The 18,456-nt window shown below is 41.2% G+C and overlaps 1 pseudogene; it reads right to left on the bottom strand.

The window, feature by feature from the left end:
- Positions 1-14,062: 14,062 nt before the first annotated feature.
- LOC117528938 overlaps positions 14,063-18,456 on the bottom strand; it is a 38,281-nt pseudogene continuing 33,887 nt past the window's right edge.

The raw sequence follows: 18,456 nt of genomic DNA on the forward strand, positions 1-18,456 counted from the left end.
TCTAAACACACACACACACACACTGATGATTTATACACAAATTTAGCACCAACAATGTGCTTCACAGAACAAAGCAAAATAAAAACAACAAACTACCACTCATTGATAATAATTAGAAAATTAAAATATGACATGGTGGCTTAGTGGTTAGCACTGTTGCCTCACAGCAAGAAGGTCGTAAGAGCATTTCCAGGCTGGTCCTTTCAGTATGGAGTTTGTGTGAGTTCCTCCAGGTACCTCCCACTTCCACAGACATTCAGGTTTGGTGAACTGGAAGTTTTAAATTGACCGTAGGTGTGCGTGTGCATTGTTTGTCTATGTGTGGCCCTGTGATGGACTGGTGTCCTCTCCCAGGGTGCACCCCATCTCACCCACCATGATGGCTGCAGGCAGTTGAGGGGAAAAAAAAAACACAGTTTTTTCAGTCTCTAACCCCAAATCTGAAAAAGTGAGATGAGATAGAAAGTATAGTGGTAATCAAATGTTTCACCGTGTTTGTTAATCCCTTGTGGATTAGCAAGTGCTGGACTTGGCCCTTGGATTTAATGGCTGTGATCTTTGTCTGAGCGTCGACCTTCAGTCCTTCAGAGACTCGTGTCAAACATTAACAGAGTGCACGGTGCAACGTCTGGATCTATCTGAGTTTAATGATAAGCTGTCTGAACCCGATGCCTCCTCCTTTACAGCTGTGGAACCAGTGGGGCTGGATTTCACTTCATGCCTCTGACCGAGAAATATGCTCCTGTTCTTAATGAGCAAGAGGCATGAAGTCAGTGTCAACCAGCCAAGTCCTCAAATCATCTTTCTGCAATGTGGAAAAAACCTTTCAAGTTATTGTTGTGAGGTTGGACCGCTTGCAGTTTTTGGACTTCCAATTGCAGTGATACTTTATTTTTTATTTATTTATTTTTCATTCATATCCCTTACCAAAAAGTAGTATATGCAAGTATGTTTCAAGTATACTTCTAGTTTACTTTTATATACTTATCAGTACTATTTTTTGATAAGGGATAGCGCCAAATCACAACAAAGTTGCCTCAAGCTTCACACAAGTAAGGTCTAACCTTACTAACCCCTAGAACAAGCACACAGGCAACAGTGGTAAGGAAAAACTCCCTCTGATGATTTGAGGAAGAAACCTCAGCAGACCAGACTCAGAGGGGGTGACCCTTTGCTTAGGCCATTCTAACCGTTACAAGATTTTGCAAAGTTTTACAAAGCTGAAGGAACAGATAATGACGATGAATACTTTATTGAGCAAGTTAAAAACATTTATACATTGCGCACATTCATCTTTGAAAATCCGTACATTACTCAAAGGGAGTAGAATGAAGTAAAAATATATTTTCTACCCGCTTTCACATGTTTTATTTCGACTACGCAGACAAGAATAAATAAAAAAATTTTGAGATCAATCAATCAATCAATCAATCAATTTTTTTATATAGCGCCAAATCACAACAAACAGTTGCCCCAAGGCGCTTTATATTGTAAGGCAAGGCCATACAATAATTATGTAAAACCCCAACGGTCAAAACGACCCCTGTGAGCAAGCACTTGGCTACAGTGGGAAGGAAAAACTCCCTTTTAACAGGAAGAAACCTCCAGCAGAACCAGGCTCAGGGAGGGGCGGTTCTGCTGGGACTGGTTGGGGCTGAGGGAGAGAACCAAGAAAAAGACATGCTGTGGAGGGGAGCAGAGATCGATCACTAATGATTAAATGCAGAGTGGTGCATACAGAGCAAAAAGAGAAAGAAACAGTGCATCATGGGAACCCCCCAGCAGTCTACGTCTATAGCAGCATAACTAAGGGATGGTTCAGGGTCACCTGATCCAGCCTAACTATAAGCTTTAGCAAAAAGGAAAGTTTTAAGCCTAATCTTAAAAGTAGAGAGGGTGTCTGTCTCCCTGATCTGAATTGGGAGCTGGTTCCACAGGAGAGGAGCCTGAAAGCTGAAGGCTCTGCCTCCCATTCTACTCTTACAAACCCTAGGAACTACAAGTAAGCCTGCAGTCTGAGAGCGAAGCGCTCTATTGGGGTGATATGGTACTACGAGGTCCCTAAGATAAGATGGGACCTGATTATTCAAAACCTTATAAGTAAGAAGAAGAATTTTAAATTCTATTCTAGAATTAACAGGAAGCCAATGAAGAGAGGCCAATATGGGTGAGATATGCTCTCTCCTTCTAGTCCCCGTCAGTACTCTAGCTGCAGCATTTTGAATTAACTGAAGGCTTTTTAGGGAACTTTTAGGACAACCTGATAATAATGAATTACAATAGTCCAGCCTAGAGGAAATAAATGCATGAATTAGTTTTTCAGCATCACTCTGAGACAAGACCTTTCTGATTTTAGAGATATTGCGTAAATGCAAAAAAGCAGTCCTACATATTTGTTTAATATGCGCTTTGAATGACATATCCTGATCAAAAATGACTCCAAGATTTCTCACAGTATTACTAGAGGTCAGGGTAATGCCATCCAGAGTAAGGATCTGGTTAGACACCATGTTTCTAAGATTTGTGGGGCCAAGTACAATAACTTCAGTTTTATCTGAGTTTAAAAGCAGGAAATTAGAGGTCATCCATGTCTTTATGTCTGTAAGACAATCCTGCAGTTTAGCTAATTGGTGTGTGTCCTCTGGCTTCATGGATAGATAAAGCTGGTATCATCTGCGTAACAATGAAAATTTAAGCAATACCGTCTAATAATACTGCCTAAGGGAAGCTGGTATAAAGTAATAAAATTGGTCCTAGCACAGAACCTTGTGGAACTCCATAATTAACTTTAGTCTGTGAAGAAGATTCCCCATTTACATGAACAAATTGTAATCTATTAGACAAATATGATTCAAACCACCGCAGCGCAGTGCCTTTAATACCTATGCATGCTCTAATCTCTGTAATAAATTTTATGGTCAACAGTATCAAAAGCAGCACTGAGGTCTAACAGAACAAGCACAGAGATGAGTCCACTGTCCGAGGCCATAAGAGATCATTTGTAACCTTCACTAATGCTGTTTCTGTACTATGATGAATTCTAAAACCTGACTGAAACTCTTCAAATAGACCATTCCTCTGCAGATGATCAGTTAGCTGTTTTACAATCATAGATCACAATCATATATACCTATATAAACACACACCTTGCATTAACATATCAACATGTATTACATAAATACACTACCTCTATACACAAATACCCTTGCATACACCAATACACACACTAGATTCAATGAGATTTGACAGTATAACACTTTTAACCCACATACATGCACCCATGGGCACCCAGCCCATGCATGCATGCACGCACATTACCTATATTCAATTAAACTTGATGATATATTAAATTTTTTTTTTTTCCACACATGTATCATGGGCAACTCATGTGCATTCATATTTCCCATACGGTCGTCATGCCCAATAATATAACAGTTTAGATCCACAAACATGCACACCTTATGTATACTAAGAATTATGTTATTCAGTTTCATATTTTTTTAATATTTTGAGTTTTAAATTTATTTTGGAATTGATGTACTGTAGTACATACTTTTGATGTCCTCAGTTAGATTATTCCATAAATCCACCCCACTTCATAATAGAAAATCAATGACATAATAATATAAAGATGAGTCCACACAGGCATCAGCACCACGGGCAGGGGTCGTCCACACCATCAGTGGGCTGACCCGCGACAGGGTCACTTTCAAATACAGACTGCAGCATGCAGCACCCGCTTCAGGGCTTCCACTTTAGGTGTTATCCAGAAATTAAAAAAGAGGAAAAAGATATACTGTTTGAACTATTGCAGTGTTCCAAATGAGGCTAAACAAGTGTCTTCTCAAGAAGCGCAGAACTGATCAAACAGGTCCACGGGTTGTAATCTTGCTTGACGTGTTTTATTCAGGTAGATTCATAAGATGTGTGTGTTTGGACGTGAAACCCTTCATGGAATTTTGTGTGATAGAACAAGGAAGTTACACAGAGCTGATGACCTACTGTGATAATGATTGATGAGCTTATTTCCTTGGAGTCCTGAAGGGAAGCAAAACCGACCTCAGTGGTTCCCTGTCCTTACCCAACTCCGTAGGGTCTTCTGGATGTCGCTCATCCTCATAGGTTGAGCTGCCAGGCACGTGAATGTCACTCTTGAGATAAGTTAATCCCACCAAGTTCGACACATTATCTGGATCTCAGTTTGATCCAGCGCTTTAAGTACTGCAATCAAGACATCCATTGATTCCACAAGATCACAACTATCGTCCACAAAGTCATGGTTGGTGAACCTTTCTTTGCTTTCAGTAACTTGACTCACTGGGCTCCACCACCTTACCCAAGATGTGATTGATACTTCTTGGGTTTTAAACCAGACTGCTCTGATTAGTGAACAGCGGAACTGAATCCTTATTATTATGACCCTTGCAAGTACCTTTCCTGGCATAGAGAGCAGTGCCTGTAGTTGTTGCAATCCAGGCATTACCCTTTTCAAAGAGGTACAACTTCTTGCTGCCATTCTGTTGCAATAATACCTGTCTCCCAAATGGTAACAAAGATTGCTTCCAAAACCACAAGAACAGAATGTCCACCTGCTGGAGGAGGTCCACCCTGACACCACAGATTGCTGGAGCTTACCTGCCCTAAACTGTTTCACTGAGATTCAGCTGTTCACAGCTGATTCGCAGATCAGCTACCAAAACAATCAGCCTGACACAACCAAAGATCCAAGGACCCAAAGACACAAGTTTCACAAGATTGTTTCAGTTATTTGCTGCACTAATAAGCCAACAGTGCGTGAACCAGCTGCTGTCTGTTAGCTTAAACGTGTATATAAAGGCAACCCAAATTAAAGGAGAAATGCTTCTTTAACAACCTTGACCTCATTTCTGGCATAAAATACAGCTGTTTACTCACCAATATAAGTTGGTGTCATTATAAGTAAATAGTTCAAACGACATGTTCAGTTCAAATCTGAAGCAAACATTTTTCTTCTTCTACTGTAAGATTACTGAAGTGTAATCTTCACATGCCTTAACTAAAGCACTCCCTCTGCTGAATCACCTCTAAATTATTTACACATTATCACTTGTGTGTTTTTAGGAATCCGCTAGCTTAGCGCAGCTACTAGCTCTTAGCCAGTTTAGCATGGCGGCTTCTCCTGTCTCTCCTGCACTTTTTTGCTCTGGGTGTGAAATGTTTAGTTATTCCTCGGCCTCCTTTAGCAGTAATGGTACTTGTAATAAGTGTAGCTTATTTGTAGCTTTGGAGGCCAGGCTGGGCGAATTGGAGACTCGGCTCCGCACCGTGAAAATTCTACAGCTAGCCAGGCCCCTGTAGTCGGTGCGGACCAAGGTAGCTTAGCCGCCGTAGTTTCCCTCTGGCAGATCCCGAGCAGTCGGGGAAAGCAGGCCGACTGGGTGACTGTGAGGAGGAAGTGTAGTCCTAAACAGAAGCCCCGTGTACACCGCCAACCCGTTCACATTTCTAACCGTTTTTCCCCACTCGACGACCACACCCGCCGAGGATCAAACTCTGGTTATTGAAGACTCTGTTTTGAGAAAATGTGAAGTTAGCGACACACAGCAACCATAGTCAATTGTCTATGGGCCAGAGCAGGCGACATTGAAGGAACTTTGAAACTGCTGCTAAGGCTAAGCATAAATTTGTAAGATTGTAATTCACGTCGGCAGTAATGACACCCGGTTACGCCAATCGGAGGTCACTAAATATAACATTGAATCGGTGTGTAACTTTGCAAAAACAATGTCGGACTCTGTAGTTTTCTCTGGGCCCCTCCCCAATCGGACCGGGAGTGACATGTTTAGCCGCATGTTCTCCTTGAATTGCTGGCTGTCTGAGTGGTGTCCAAAAAATGAGGTGGGCTTCATAGATAATTGGCAAAGCTTCTGGGGAAAACCTGGTCTTGTTAGGAGAGACGGCATCCATCCCACTTTGGATGGAGCAGCCTCTCATTTCTAGAATTCTGGCCAATTTTCTTAAATCCTCCAAACCGTGACTATCCAGGGTTTGGACCAGGAAGCAGAGTTGTAGTCTTACACACCTCTCTGCAGCTTCTCTCCCCCTGCCATCCCCTCATTACCCCATCCCCATAGAGACGGTGCCTGCTCCCAGACCACCAACAACCAGTAAAAATCTATTTAAGCATAAAATTCAAAAAGAAAAAATAATATAGCACCTTCAACTGCACCACAGACTAAAACAGTTAAATGTGGTCTATTAAACATTAGGTCTCTCTCTTCTAAGTCCTGTTAGTAAATGATATAATAATTGATCAACATATTGATTTATTCTGCCTTACAGAAACCTGGTACAGCAGGATGAATATGTTAGTTTAAATGAGTCAACACCCCCGAGTCACACTAACTGCCAGAATGCTCGTAGCACGGGCCGAGGGGGAGGATTAGCAGCAATCTCCATTCCAGCTTATTAATTAATCAAAAACCCAGACAGAGCTTTAATTCATTTGAAAGCTTGACTCTTAGTCTTGTCCATCCAAATTGGAAGTCCCAAAAACCAGTTTTATTGTTGTATCTATCGTCCACCTGGTCGTTACTGTGAGTTTCTCTGTGAATTTTCAGACCTTTTGTCTGACTTAGTGCTTAGCTCAGATAAGATCATTATAGTGGGCGATTTTAAACATCCACACAGATGCTGAGAATGACAGCCTCAACACTGCATTAATCTATTATTAGACTCAATTGGCTTTGCTCAAAATGTAAATGAGTCCACCCACCACTTTAATCATATCTTAGATCTTGTTCTGACTTATGGTATGGAAATTAAAGACTTAACAGTATTCCCTGAAAACTCCCTTCTGTCTGATCATTTCTTAATAACATTTACATTTACTCTGATGGACTACCCAGCAGTGGGGAATAAGTTTCATTACAGTAGAAGTCTTTCAGAAAATGCTGTAACTAGGTTTAAGGATATGATTCCTTCTTTATGTTCTCTAATGCCATATACCAACACAGTGCAGAGTAGCTACCTAAACTCTGTGAGTGAGATAGATTATCTCGTCAATAGTTTTATTCCTCATTGAGGACAAACTTTGGATGCTGGTAACTCCTCTGAAAAAGAGAGCCTTAAATCAGAAGTGCCTGTATAACTCACAAACTCACAGCTTAAAGCAGATAACCCGTAAGTTGGAGAGGAAATGGCGTCTCACTAATTTAGAAGATCTTCACTTAGCCTGGAAAAAAGAGTCTGTTGCTCTATAAAAAAGCCCTCTGTAAAGCTAGGACATCTTACTACTCATCACTAATTGAAGAAAATAAGAACAACCCCAGGTTTCTTTTCAGCACTGTAGCCAGGCTGACAAAGAGTCAGAGCTCTATTGAGCCGAGTATTCCTTTAACTTTAACTAGTAATGACTTCATGACTTTCTTTGCTAATAAAATTTTAACTATTAGAGAAAAAATTACTCATAACCATCCCAAAGATGTATCGTTATCTTTGGCTGCTTTCAGTGATGCCGGTATTTGGTTAGACTCTTTCTCTCAGATTGTTTTGTCTGAGTTATTTTCATTAGTTACTTCATCCAAACCATCAACATGTCTATTAGACCCCATTCCTACCAGGCTGCTCAAGGAAGCCCTACCATTATTTAATGCTTCGATCTTAATATGATCAATCTATCTTTATTAGTTGCTATGTACCACAGGCTTTTAAGGTGGCAGTAATTAAACCATTACTTAAAAAGCATCACTTGACCCAGTTATCTTAGCTAATTATAGACCAATCTCCAACCTTCCTTTTCTCTCAAAATTCTTGAAAGGGTAGTTGTAAAACAGCTAACTGATCATCTGCAGAGGAATGGTCTATTTGAAGAGTTTCAGTCAGGTTTTAGAATTCATCATAGTACAGAAACAGCATTAGTGAAGGTTACAAATGATCTTCTTATGGCCTCAGACAGTGGGACCCATCTCTGTGCTTGTTCTGTTAGACCTCAGTGCTGCTTTTGATACTGTTGACCATAAAATTTATTACAGAGATTAGAGCATGCCATAGGTATTAAAGGCATTGTGCTGCGGTGGTTTGAATCATATTTATCTAATAGATTACAATTTGTTCATGTAAATGGGGAATCGTCTTCACAGACTAAGGTTAATTATGGAGTTCCACAAGGTTCTGTGCTAGGACCAATTTTATTCACTTTATACATGCTTCCCTTAGGCAGTATTATTAGACGGCATTGCTTAAATTTTCATTGTTACGCAGATGATACCCAGCTTTATCTATCCATGAAGCCAGAGGACACACACCAATTAGCTAAACTGCAGGATTGTCTTACAGACATAAAGACATGGATGACCTCTAATTTCTTGCTTTTAAACTCAGATAAAACTGAAGTTATTGTACTTGGCCCCACAAATCTTAGAAACATGGTGTCTAACCAGATCCTTACTCTGGATGGCATTACCCTGACCTCTAGTAATACTGTGAGAAATCTTGGAGTCATTTTTGATCAGGATATGTCATTCAAAGCGCATATTAAACAAATATGTAGGACTGCTTTTTTGCATTTACGCAATATCTCTAAAATTAGAAAGGTCTTGTCTCAGAGTGATGCTGAAAAACTAATTCATGCATTTATTTCCTCTAGGCTGGACTATTGTAATTCATTATTATCAGGTTGTCCTAAAAGTTCCCTGAAAAGCCTTCAGTTAATTCAAAATGCTGCAGCTAGAGTACTAACGGGGACTAGAAGGAGAGAGCATATCTCACCCATATTGGCCTCTCTTCATTGCTTCCTGTTAATTGTAGAATAGAATTTAAAATTCTTCTTCTTACTTATAAGGTTTTGAATAATCAGGTCCCATCTTATCTTAGGGTACTCATAGTACCATATCACCCCAATAGAGCGCTTCACTCTCAGACTGCAGGCTTACTTGTAGTTCCTAGGGTTTGTAAGAGTAGAATGGGAGGCAGAGCCTTCAGCTTTCAGGCTCCTCTCCTGTGGAACCAGCTCCCAATTCAGATCAGGGAGACAGACACCCTCTCTACTTTTAAGATTAGGCTTAAAACTTTCCTTTTTTGCTAAAGCTTATAGTTAGGGCTGGATCAGGTGACCCTGAACCATCCCTTAGTTATGCTGCTATAGACTTAGACTGCTGGGGGGTTGCCATGATGCACTGAGTGTTTCTTTCTCTTTTTGCTCTGTATGCACCACTCTGCATTTAATCATTAGTGATCGATCTCTGCTCCCCTCCACAGCATGTCTTTTTCCTGGTTCTCTCCCTCAGCCCCAACCAGTCCCAGCAGAAGACTGCCCCTCCCTGAGCCTGGTTCTGCTGGAGGTTTCTTCCTGTTAAAAAAGAGTTTTTCCTTCCCACTGTAGCCAAGTGCTTGCTCACAGGGGGTCGTTTTGACCGTTGGGGTTTTTACATAATTATTGTATGGCTTTGCCTTACAATATAAAGCGCCTTGGGGCAACTGTTTGTTGTGATTTGGCGCTATATAAATAAAATTGATTGATTGATTCTACTAAGGTGGATTAGAAATTTTTGTGGTACACAGCACAAACTACTGGATAGGAAGAACCTAGCAGTCAGTGTGACTCACTGATTTGAAAATGCAGCTCTTTTCAGCCGTGTGGTGCCATGACATGTCAGCCATCTGTGTCCAATCAGATTTCAGTGGAGTCCATTCAAACCCCGGCCTCCACTCTTGCTCCACCCATGCCAGGAAGTGTTCAACATTTGACATTTCCTGTTTTCCTGTGATTGAAAATTTGGCACTTCCTGTCTGAATGTGAGCTTGCCACTGAGTTCCCATGAGATTCCATGGGATCTCGTCTGTCAATCCAGGAAGTGTTTGACATTTGAACCTTTCCTGTTTTACTGTGCATTACAAATTTGGCACTTCTGTTTAGGACTCCCTGTACCATGAGCAAGCTTTGCGCCGCTGCGCGTCACTTCGCTTGTATATTATCCATGACTTTTGTTCTCATCCACTTTTGTTCATGATGTACTACCTATATATATAGTTATATAGTGAACACAAAAACACTCCTTGGTTTCAAATATGTATATCAAAAGTTAAATTACTAATTTTACAATTTTGGTATCTACAGCTGCAGAAACTCAAGGTTTTTTTTTTCGCTTTTTGCAGATTCTTCCTCAAAACTGTAAAATTATTCATGTAACTTTTGATATTATAAGCTTTTATTGTAACTTTTATATAAGCTATCTATGTGCAGTATGCATAACTTGTGAGTGGTGATGACCGCCAGTTTGTTTCAGCGGATTGTACGGAGCGTGTGGGTCAGTGAGTTATCCAGTAATATGTACAGATCACTGAGTGTACCATGAGTGAGCTTCATTCCGTTGCGTGTTGCTTCGCTTGTACTATCCTAAATGTAGAAACTGGAAGAACTGGTTCGTTGTCCGTATGGCAAGAAGAAAAAAAAAAATGTTCTGCAGATTCAGTAGTGAGAACAAAAGCTGGTTCATTTGTAAAAGACGTTTTATTTCTTTTGAACCAAAAGCCAATACAGATTTGAAGCAACACTGGTAACACAAATCAATCATCTGTGAAAGCGTTAAATTAAAAAAAAAAAAAACTGGACTTCCAACTCATGAACGAGCAAAGAAATGAGTCGTCTGATACATTTAAAAACATCTGACAAGACAGAAAACATTCATGCCTAAAAACAAAAGTCATCCAGCAAACTGTAAATGTCACATGTGACAGATGGAGTATCACTGACATCCGTTGAACTTCCACTGAAGGACCAATGAAGCCCAGCATACGTGCTGAGAGATTGAATTTTGTCAAATCCATTCAAAACATGAATTTTTTTTTTCAGTATAGTAGCTTATCAGTTGTACATTACTGATTTGATGTGTAATGAACTAAAAATAAAATCCAGTGGAAAGATTCCTCACATTTTTACTTCTCACTGGTTGTCTTTTTCCTTCACATTTCTTGAAACAAAGTAAAGAGCTGAGACTTTTTTTGTTGTTGTTTGCAGCTTTGCATACATATGTGGAGTTCCTCCATAATACAAGTGTGCCAAACACGGTGAGAAATAGTCAAATATGACTTTTTAAGTGACAATCTAAATTACACTGAGAGATAAGGGTGAAATAACTGTTACACAGACATGATTTAACCTAAGACCTGCTGGCCAACTTGAATTTTGGACTCAAGAAACTAGTGTAGCTTCATTTTGACCAATCTCTGTGTGTGTGTGTGTGTGTGTGTGTGTGTGTGTGTGTGTGTGTGTGTGTGTGTGGTGTGTGTGTGTGTGTGTGTGTGTGTGTGTGTGTGTGTGTTGGTGTATTGTTACCATATTGTTCCAAATATAAGACTACTCTTTTTCTTGGAAATGCATCTAAATACTACTACTACTACTACTAATAATAATAATAATAATGGGGTCATCTTATAGTCAGAGTCTAGACTTACACTCAACAAAAATATAAATGCAACACTTTTGGTTTTGCTCCCATTTTGTATGAGATGAACTCAAAGATCTAAAACTTTTTCCACATACACAATATCACCATTTCCCTCAAATATTGTTCACAAACCAGTCTAAATTTCTGATAGTGAGCACTTCTCCTTTGCTGAGATAATCCATCCCACCTCACAGGTGTGCCATATCAAGATGCTGATTAGACACCATGATTAGTGCACAGGTGTGCCTTAGACTGTCCACAATTAAAGGCCACTCTGAAAGGTGCAGTTTTGTTTTATGGGGGGGGATACCAGTCAGTATCTGGTGTGACCACCATTTGCCTCATGCAGTGCAACACATCTCCTTCGCATAGAGTTGATCAGGTTGTCACTTGTGGCCTGTGGAATGTGGTCCACTCCTCTTCAATGGCTGTGCGAAGTTGCTGGATATTGGCAGGAACTGGTACACGCTGTTGTATACGCCCGTCCAGAGCATCCCAAACATGCTCATATGGGTGACATGTCCGGTGAGTATGCCGGCCATGCAAGAACTGGGACATTTTCAGCTTCCAAGAATTGTGTACAGATCCTTGCAACATGGGGCCGTGCATTATCCTGCTGCAACATGAGGTGATGTTCTTGGATGTATGGCACAACAATGGGCCATGACGCCACACACGCTGTCTGCCATCTGCCCTGGACAGTGTGAACCGGGATTCATCCGTGAAGAACACCTCTCCAATGTGCCAAACACCAGTGAATGTGAGCATTTGCCCACTGAAGTCGGTTACGACGACGAACTGGAGTCAGGTCGAGACCCCAATGAGGACGACGAGCATGCAGATGAGCTTCCCTGAGATGGTTTCTGACAGTCTGTGCAGAAATTCTTTGGTTATGCAAACCGATTGTTTCAACAGCTGTCCGAGTGGCTGGTCTCAGACGATCTTGGAGGTGAACATGCTGGATGTGGAGGTCCTGGGCTGGTGTGGTTGCACGTGGTCTGCGGTTGTGAGGCTGGTTGGATGTACTGCCAAATTCTGTGAAACGCCTTTGGAGACGGCTTATGGTAGAGAAATGAACATTCAATACACAAGCAACAGCTCTGGTTGACATTCCTGCTGTCAGCATGTCAACTGCACGCTCCCTCAAATCTTGCGACATCTGTGGCATTGTGCTGTGTGATAAAACTGCACCTTTCAGAGTGGCCTTTTATTGTGGGCACTCTAAGGCACACCTGTGCACTAATCATGGTGTCTAATCAGCATCTTGATATGGCACACCTGTGAGGTGGGATGGATTATCTCAGCAAAGGAGAAGTGCTCACTATCACAGATTTAGACTGGTTTGTGAACAATATTTGAGGGAAATGGTGATATTGTGTATGTGGAAAAAGTTTTAGATCTTTGAGTTCATCTCATACAAAATGGGAGCAAAACCAATAGTGTTGCGTTTATATTTTTGTTGAGTGTATATGTCATATACCAACAGGTAGTGCCACCCCCCCCCCCCCCAAAAAAATGTGCACCCCAGGACTGAAAACAGCCCACCCATCTAACTAGCTGACAATGCTGCGTGACAGACACAGTCATCAACCTAAAAAAAAAGTCATAAGTTAACATCAACTGAGAAGTTATGCCAACTTTAAAGTCATCATGATAAATGCAGCAAACAACCCTCAAGCAGCCAAGAAACTGTGAATTGGAGAGTCTTATGTTAGAAGACGGTAATCCTAAACATAGTCCTAAAAATGTTAAGTCAGAAAGGCTTAAAATGGTCTTAAAAGTATGTGTGGCAGTAAGTAGTCGGGGGGGGGCGAACTGTTTGCAAAAGGTACATTCATTAACCTAATTTTCAAAGAAAAGCATTTTGCTTCATATTTTAAAAAAAAAATTCAAAAACACTTTTTTCTTCAAACATCTGTCAAGAAATGAGAAGTTGTCTTTAATCAGGGTCATCTCATAGTCTGAACAATACGGTAATATGGGAATTTGTGGAATTAGTACGTGGCCAGCATGAGAAAATGTATTCAGGACATCAAACTACTTTATTAAATATGTTCAGATGTGCTTTATTTGCGTACCGATCACTTGCATCACAGGCTTCAATTTACAATAAGCACAAGGGAAAGATTGTCAGTCTTCGCTGACATGTATCGTCTGGAAACCTGAAATCAGACTGTGTGAAAAGGAGTCTATAAACACTGATTTTCTGATACAGAAAAATACACAAGCAGACACTGTATACTGATCTTCAAAAACAATACCCATGCACTGGAAACACCAGGTTTGGGAACAAATATTTTATAAGAAAATAAATCTATATTGTTGTTTTGGTGGAGATGGTTTAAACTATATGCATCCTTTAGGTTGCTCTCCCATCATCCTATTCTCTGAGTGTTCAAACTGTTCTTTGTCCGTTTTAACAAAGAGCATGCTGGCCTTGCTTCGTTAGTACTCTGCCTGAGAAGAACGTTAGTTGAAAACAATAAAATACTCTTCCATCTTTATACCAATCGTCATTCATAATAAAGTATGTTTCTATCATACAATAATAAAAAAAAAAATCAAAAGTTGTTTTTTAACTGGATCTTGGCATTTTGACACAAAATATCCTCTTGGATATTTACACAGGACAAGATTTTTTTTTCCCCAAACAACAAAACAAGCTTATATTGTGGGTTGCAACAGAATAAAACACCTCTTAAGTCATAGTTGAAACAAGTGCATAGGAGACTGAAATATAACTGAATAAGAAAACGTTTTTTTGGTACGGTGCACTTTGATTGGTGACTTTCTTTATATGTACATAATGAAACAGTGAGTCCATTCACACAGTAATGTTCAAGTTCTTTTGAACTGTAATGCTCAACAAGAAGGCGGGGTCCACATGTGGTCCTCGCTGCTCTTCTTACAAATGTCCACACAAGTTAAAAAAAAAAAAATTTAAGCTTATAAAAGTGCTATTTTGCTACATTATCAGCTGATCCAAGATCTGCTACTGAAGAGTTAACACGCTTCTTGATCTGATGAGTTTTGGTCACCTGGACGATCACTCCGTCAGTCACGTACACTGAAACGTGCGCACACAGGAGGGGGAGGGGGGTGATGTGAGAGGAAGAGAACACAGAACAAAGCAGTCGCCGGCGGCTTCAGAGTTTATCTGCTGCGATCTGACATTCTGGCGGGTAAAGCTTTGAAAACATTGAGCACCGTCAGGAAAAGGCCTCCGTGTTCTCCATTAGGGCAGGGGGACAGTTCAGCAGTATCCACTTGATTCTGCACCCCCGTGCCCCCCCCCCAAAAAGCAGAACGAATACATCTACATTCAGACGCGCCACTGCTTATGGACAGTCAAAGTCACTGAAATGTTCCAGGCTCGTGACGTTTCTCCTGGCGTCAAGTCTGTACCGGGTAAATCCTGGCACACGTGTGCCGGCGGCGAGGTCTTGTGTCCGTGTGAGAGCTCATCGTCTCTGCTGGGCGTAGATGGGGTATGCTAGCGTCACATTCAGAGAGTCATTGTGCTGCACCAAAGACGTGTGCTGGTAGTGAAGTACGAGTTCTTTAGCGAGCTGTACAGATTGTACGGCTCGGCGAAGCCATAACCTGAAGGCGTCTTGTTGATGACGCAGTGTTTCACCTCGCCGTCCACACTGCAAACAAAAAGGACAAAAATTACAATTCTATTCTATCTGAGCACATTTAGAATAAGCTGCTCGGCCAATGGGAAGACGGATCACGTACACGACGCTGCAGGCGTAACATCCTGCTTTGCTGCTTTCCCGAATCAGGAATGTTCCGTCTCTCTTGCTCTGGAGGAGAGCCTCCGCCTGAAGTCGCTTGATGTTGCCCAGCTTCCAAGAGCGTTCGTCATGGTGGGGCAGGTCTTCATCGTCATCCACCATAGAATATTGACTGGAAAGACAACAATGTTAAGGTCGTGCACGCACGTTAGCTTGCGGTGCAGGACGAGTCCGTTCAAATCAAACTTACTCTTCTGTGTTTTCGTTCTTGATTCCGAGCCACTCGTTGATTTTCTTTTGTCTGACTCCTTTCTGGGTCAACCATCTATGACAGACATTAACAGGCATTAAGATACATTTGGATTTTTCTCCGGAGGGGAAACGTGTTTTGAGAGAAGCAGCACTTACAAGAGATACTGGTCTCTGGTCTTTCTGAGCTGGATGAGGTCCGGCTTGATGCTGTTCATCCTCTTGTCGATCTCCCTGTAGTCTGCAGCCTGTTTTTTCAGATCTTCCTCCAGACGGCGCTTACTGTCTACGATCTCGCTAATCCTAGACTTCAGCTTCTCATAGTTGCCCATGATTCTGAAAAGAGTCGGTGAAGGGAGGCTGAGTTTTGGACATAAACAAGGTGGCTTCTTTTTAAGTGACATGGTTACATGGGACTCCTGCTCACCTCTGGATCTCCTTGTCGTTTCCTTCCCGTCTGAATTTCTCAATGTACTCCTTGCTGTACCGCTCTTGTGTTTGGCATTGCTCCTCAAATATTTTTATCGTTTCGTTAAAAGCTTCAATAGCCGTCCTTTTCATTTGGATTTCCTGGAAGGGAAAGCACAGTTTTAGCGTGGCTCGTTTAAACACTGTGGGAACGTTCTCGATCCACGGCGCTGCCGCTGTACTCACTTGTGATGTTCTGGTGTATTCTTCATACAGCCGGTCGTACTCCTTGTTCTTCTCCTGGTACTGTTGGTGGTACTCACACAGCTTCCTCCCCACTGCTTCAATGTTATCTTCTTTCACAACCTGATTCTGAGGACAGACTCGGGATTAACAAACTCTAAATGTGCCACTCAAGTCAATTTAAAGGTGTAGTCCCTTTCAATGTTTAGTATTCAAATAAAGGATTCACAATTTTATGTCGCCAATATGATCAAAATTTACCTCACCAAGAAACAATTTGGAATTCTGACCCAAAATCCTGCAAAAGGACACGTTTTCTGCAGTGACATAATAGATGACTTTTCTGACTCTCGAATACAAAACTTGGCCAGTGCATCATGGAGCCATTGTGACAAAGGGCCAAAATAAATAAATAAATAAATAAACACTACACAAAAGTGAAGCAGAGAAAAAGCAGCAGACACTGCATGTAAACAAAGATGATCTACGATCCCCTTGGAAAAACCGCAAGAGAATACCAAGACATACACGTATTTCACGTGAACGTTTTGCTGGATATCTGCTGGACGGGTGAGACAATACTCACAGGTCTGCTGTGCCACTTGTTAATGGTAACCTTTAATGGTTACCTTTTTACTTTATTTCCCCAGACTGAGTTAATGGGGAGATTAAAATTTTTATCATAGTTTTATCAAAAGTATTTTTTTTTATACATAAATTTTAAGTTCTCAGTTTCCATGAACACATGCACTTCCTTCTTCATGTTGTCTGCAACATCTTGTGGCGCAAACTTACTTTATTCATCTTTAACTCCACCCAAAATAAATACCAGCAATAAAAAAAGCAATTTTTGTGATGTGTGACAGAAGTAAAGGTGCATTATAATAATTTGAACCTGGATCAGACTTGTGGGAAGTCAACGGGGACGACACCTTTAATGTTTTAGGGTGAACTGATGGTTACCTGTTGGTGTTTGGAGACTGGATACAGCAGCTTGACGTCTAGTTTGGGGTTGTACTGAGCCAGCGACTCGTTGCGATAGTGGTTAATGAGTTCAACAACAGAGCTGAAGGTGAGCGGATCGGAGAATCCATACTTGCCGTCCCGATGGAATATTTTAATGAGCTTGTTGTTGCCTCCTTTCCTGTAGACACAAGCACCAAAAAAAAAAAGCTTGTGCTGAGTGACAAAACTAAGAGAAGATAACTTCAACTTGATCAACGTGGTCTTACCTCAGAGTCAGAGTGTAGTCACCGTGCATTTTTGTTGAGGCGTCTCGTACCAAAAAAGTACCGTCTGCAGTGTCCCTCAGTTTCTCATTGACTTCCTCTCTTGAGATGTCTCCCCAGTACCATTCAGCGTCATGCAGCGCCATGTTGTTGTTCATACCGTTGCTAGTCACAGATGTGGGTTTGGCTGGTTTTGGAGGTAGAGCTGGGAGGGGAAAGGAATGAATTCCAATATGAGTACATGCTGTCCCTCAATAAACTCATCTGCACCAATCTGAGCACGCTCATTAGAGACTTTGTTTAGGGTCATTACAAAAACACATCTTCAATTACAGGAACAGTTCTGATGCATGGCAACAATTATAAAAAAAAAAAAAAATCCTTGAATGAAAGTTGAATTTCGTAATTGAAAGATAAACATGGTCAGATACTCGGAACTGTGTACATGCACACACACAGGTTCTCTTGACTTTTTCACGCTAAATAATAAGCAAAATAAAATACTGCCCCTCCACTGAGGTGGCTGTGGGAGCAGAACTGAAGTGTGAGTCAGAGGGAATGAATTTCATTCAAGAGATGGCCAACTATAAATACTGCAAGCACAGAAATGAAGCCTTATATATAATTGCATCTTTGTACAGGATTACAGCAAAGGATTATGTGTTTAGCAGGAAACCAAGATCAAGGTTTAGACAAAAAAAAAGTAAGCAGCACATTTTAAATGAACTAGAACAAACTAATCCCCATCTGACTGCAGCTCACCTCAGCAGTTATGCAAACACTTCGAGTTATCGCTGACTTCATCTTTACGTCAGTAAATCTTTTTGTTGGGGACGTTTTTGTCCTCGTTACCTTGGTGGTCTTCACAGTATCCTTTGTAGGCTGAAGGTGGATTAATTCCAACATACGACACGTTAACCTTAAATCTCGACTTGCTGCTGCTTTTAGAAGCAGACGGTTTTCCAGCCGAGGCAGCGCTGGCAGACTATTTTTACCCCACAGGTCTGAACTGCCTTTCTTCACTCGCTCTGCATTAACAAGAATTCTGCTGCAACACACCTTGCAGGATTCACTGCGTTGACACAACAGCCACAACATGGTACAACAAACAGTTTGACAATCTCAGCAGTTCCGCCACAACGCACGGATTCTGCTGCACTT

The sequence above is a fragment of the Thalassophryne amazonica genome, chromosome 17 (assembly GCF_902500255.1).
Source record: "Thalassophryne amazonica chromosome 17, fThaAma1.1, whole genome shotgun sequence".
Classification (NCBI taxonomy): domain Eukaryota; kingdom Metazoa; phylum Chordata; class Actinopteri; order Batrachoidiformes; family Batrachoididae; genus Thalassophryne; species Thalassophryne amazonica.